Below are 4,723 nucleotides of genomic sequence, written 5' to 3'. Positions count from 1 at the left end.
CTAAAATTTAAATTCAGTTTTTGGGAATAAGTTAAAGCGAAGCTTACTTGTTACATTTGCATTCACTTGTGGTGATATTGCATTCTAATATCCAAGAATTGTAGAAAGAGTAAAATTCTGTGCTTCAAACTATAGATATTCTTAGTTATGATTGTAATGTGTTAAATAATAGATTAGGAGATTAAAAAATCATCAGAATTATATGTGAGCAAAACTTGGTAGGGATTTTTTATATATTGATGAAATTATGAGTAATGGCAGGCAAATGAGTTGCCATTTGTTGCGGTGTCCTCTTTTTTATATCTTTGTCCTCCTTTTTCACCATGCTCTGTCCTCTTTTTTACATGTATGTGTCTGTTCACCCTAATCATGTGACTTCTTCATTCATACCAAGCGGATATCTACCTGATTATTTATAGTTAAGTCATGTGTTTTATGTTCATAATAATTACATGCCAGTACCCCAAAGTAATAGAAATAATTTTAAGAGTTAATTCAATATTAATCCGACAAAGGCATAATAAAACAGGGTCAGATATTGTTTCTATTTTTATTTACAAATCCAAAACATTAAAACGATTTAATTGCGATACGACATGATATGAAAAAAAGTTGCCGAAACCCGGGATCGAACCAGGGACCTTTAGATCTTCAGTCTAACGCTCTCCCAGCTGAGCTATTTCGGCTGACTACTTTCTTGAATGCAGTCCTGTTTCCGTATCTCGTGTAGTTAAGTTCAAGGTCAAGCGCTTAGGGCACAGTTCCGTTCAATTGTAAGTGTGCGCACGGGGGTGCAAGGGTGCGCACGAGGGTACAAGGGGGGCGGTTGCCCCCTAATGCTTCCACTTAGAAAAGTTTGCCACTTTTTTTAAAAAATAACAACTAGGCATGGTATTTTCAAAATAATTTTAAAACACACAGTGCAGAAACTTCTTTCTTTAAAGTACCTATCAGCATCGATGTCAGCAGAATTTATTTTTTTCAGGAAGGTGCAATCGTGGCATTTTTCTCTGGAGCGGGTGCGGGGAAATGAGGCACATTTTCCCCTTTAATAGCGTTGTCCCCTCAAAATAACATTGCTTTAGTTTGAAGTTATCATGTTCCTGCAACGTCCTTCCATTAATTACAATATATTACTGGGACTGAAATGAAATTATAAGGTATGAAATATATAATTTTTGGTTAACTTTCATTTTCAAGGCGGGCCACGGCTCCCCTACCGGACGTCCATGCCTATCATTAAGAAGATGGACTTACCATGCTGACGCTGTGACCGTCATAAAATCATTCCGTAAATATTTGATAGCAGTTATTGAAGAAATAGCCTCACAACTCACACACCAAAGGCACCCACCTGATATATCCGCAAAGTCATATATAATTCAAATTTTGAAATTGTAGGGAGAGAACAGCAGATTAAGTGCCTATGGAAATAATCCTAGTGCCAGTGACGTGCGGTGATGTCGACACTTGAGGTAGCAATCAGTGCCTTGCCCAAGGGAGGTTGGTGTGGGTCATAATCCCCCTCCCCCCTTTAGGGCCCAGTATTCCTAAAAAATAGAACGTCAAAGAAAGGAAAGGATTGCAAAATGAGGAAGGACTACTGAAAAGAAGCACGTGTTAATCCAACCCTCCTTCCAAAATCCAAAACATGTTGATTTGACTATTAAGCCAGAGATAACCACTACCCCGCGGTTGGTTGTTTTGGTGTTTAAGTCCAATTTATGTACATAAAAGCTAATCGGGACTGGACCCACAGTTTAAAGTGGGATCCAAACCACTATGTGTGTCCACCTGGTACCGATCCGGGACCACTTGCACTCCCCCACGGAGATCGGCCGACAACAAGGATGAGTGGAAAGCTCTAACTATTCCGATACTTGGGTATCGGTAAAGCAAACTGCGTATTTACTCAGTGGTACGTACATTTCAATTGGATTTTTGAAACACCATATTTGCATATGATTAACGTTTTTCCAAAAAAATTGCATTCCTTGATTTCCCTAATTTCTTCATCTCACGATCTCGTTATTGAAGGATCCGGGCTCGAGCCTTGCCCTGTGCATGAGTGTTCCTTTGTAACCACTTTTCATCCGTTTAATTTAATCAACGTTCATCGTCATGGCAGAAGTTAGGTAAAGTGATGGAAAAGCAACGCTAAAGAAAGGAAAAAGAAAATACAAATAATTCCTCCCAATGCGTCTGCAGGGCACTGTGAAATCAGGAGTCCAGAGTTCTCTGTTTATGATTGTCCCTCGTGACTTCCATAAGCTCATTAGCTACTTATCGCGATTAAATCTATACAGCTAGAAAAAGTGATGGAAGGTGGCAAAAATTAAATATATTCGAGGGGATGAACAGGTAACAAAACACACTTTTTTGTAGTTCCTTCAACCATATTCATTTGGCTTTTTTACTTCTGAGATACACTTTACATTCCAAATTATTTCATTATTCACTGCAGAGTACAACACATAGGAAGAAGAATGCCCGCCCGTCACGTGTTCGAATCCCGGCCTGAATTGTTCTTTGTGAGGTCCCTTCATCAATTTCATTATATCATCACTCATCCTCATTCTCGCGATAACCAAATGTGGCAGAAAGGTGAAGTAAAATAAACCAAACCAACAACAACAATTAGAATGCGCGTTTTCTTGCCCAAATTAATACATCCGTATTCATGACTGTTTAACTTACCCACTTTTTTTATTGGAGGCCAAATTATTAGAATATTTAAATAAAACACTACTAAAACGAGAGCGAGAGAAAGCGTGAGCAAATATTTGTTATTTAATCATTATATATTCCATATTTGAAAAAAAGAAAATAAACCATAACATTTTTGTCTGCATACAAATACAGACGTACAAGTACGTTCCCATTCATATACAAAGAAAACTACATCCCTTATTATACATAATATTGTACAACGTTTAATAGGTTGTGTAAATACAGAGAACATAAGTACTGCAGAAAATATTCCCCTGAGTTCTTTAGAGGATTTACAAAGGAATCGAAGGGAAACCAATCCCCTATCTGTCCTATAGGAGATAGACTGGAGGACCTGAAACCACGGGCTTTCAACCATGGGAGCGGGAGCGAAGGGGCAAGGGAGGTACAGGCAGAAATCTTCCCTCTCGCTTCGGGCAGTTGTCTATACCTGGAACTGGTAAGGCGGAGGAAGAGCCAGCTAGGGTATTCAGCCTTGCCAGCTGATCACATCGAGGGACGAGAATCGCGTGGAAAGAAATGTTGCATATGAACTGAGGCTTCAAGATAATAAATATTGTGATTTGAAAATAATTAGAGATGTGAGATTGATTGATCTATCTCTGCTAGACTAGCTACTCCTCAGTGCACGTCACTGCCTAGTGCTGGCGATGCTTTATGAGAATTTCTAACTGGGGGAAAGTATCACTCCACGTCCCCCCCCCCCCCGCCGAGAAAAAATCCTGCGGGTGACCTTGTAACACAAAAGTATCTGAAGCGAGAGCAAAGCGCTGCTTTATGTTAAGAGGTATTAGCTCATTTTAAGTCGATTGTTATAGTTAGCAAGACTTTATAGTCATCAAAGATTGGCCTCCTTTGCGCAATAAATAAAGTCACTCTACAAAACCACGTGAATCTGATACACGTTACGAAACCAGATTCACAAACAATGTTGAAACATGTAATTAATGTAATTACTTGGATATAGAAATTCCTCCAGTCAAAAGAAAAAAGTGTCTCACCGACTAGATGATACGTAACAAAATTAAGTCCAGTTTAAATCAAGAGAGCAAGAATTCAAAGTACACTTTGCCCCTTCCTTGAATCAGACGTCAGCGGCATCGGTTCAGTCAGAAAACTGTAAATGTGGCGAATGCAGTGAGCAGGCTAACCTAATGAAGAAGATATCAGGATTATTTCTGCTCAGTTAATTGTGTCCGAGACTGAGCTACGTGCCAAAGTCTGATTTTTTTCTAAACAGCTCTAAATCGTCTTCCATGGGAAATTGCTAAGTGGCTGAGTGATTTTGATACTAGACCTACCTCAACTGCAACATATGTAATTTTTGTAAAATGCTGAAGACCTTTTCTGTTTTTCCTGTGACAAGTTCTTTGTGCGAAAGAGTGTTCTCTAAGATGTCTTATGTATAAACTAAATTACGATCAAGATCAGATACCCTTGACGCGCAGGTTTGTGTCAATAACATAGTGGTGGTATTTTAAATATTGTACCAACTGAAAGAAGACTAACATTGTACTGTAGGATATTTTTGGGAGACTGCAGGAGTTCTTTGTAAGGTTCAGAAAATAGTGTTTACGCTATCCAATTGTATATGCAATCTTTTCGTATGTAGTGAAAGTTTTAGTTTAATAGTTTAATAAGAAGATACATTTTGTATAGATTAGGCTTTCCTTTACTAACGATGTGATATGGCACACATAAAAGATAAAACAGTGAGATGGAATGAGGTTTTTCTTTCCCCGATTGAACTTCCATCAAGGCTTTTGCCCCCCCCCCCCCCAATCAAAGGGTCTGCGCACGCCTATGCGTTCAATGTATCCAATCGTGTGACAATCAATCAATGTTGTCGATGTGCTGGAAGGAATTTCATGATATAGTTCGTTTGAATCATGTGCAGATAAAGCAATCTTTAACCCCTAGTAAGGGGTCCCGCGTTCGAATCCTGGCCTGGCATGCATGTTTGTGAGTGTCCATTCATCAATTTCATCACTCA

At 39.0% G+C, this 4,723-nt stretch overlaps 1 non-coding gene across 1 annotated transcript; it reads right to left on the bottom strand.

Moving 5' to 3' along the window:
• Nucleotides 1–613: 613 nt before the first annotated feature.
• On the bottom strand, nucleotides 614–686 carry TRNAF-GAA (transfer RNA phenylalanine (anticodon GAA)). The gene has a single exon. It is a non-coding gene; the product is annotated as a tRNA-Phe (tRNA).
• Nucleotides 687–4,723: the final 4,037 nt, after the last annotated feature.

This window comes from Lepisma saccharinum, chromosome 14 (assembly GCF_977018435.1).
Source record: "Lepisma saccharinum chromosome 14, izLepSacc3.1, whole genome shotgun sequence".
Taxonomy (NCBI): Eukaryota; Metazoa; Arthropoda; class Insecta; order Zygentoma; family Lepismatidae; genus Lepisma; species Lepisma saccharinum.
Note: the sequence above shows the minus strand (reverse complement) of the source record. Positions and strands in the feature narration are given on the sequence as shown.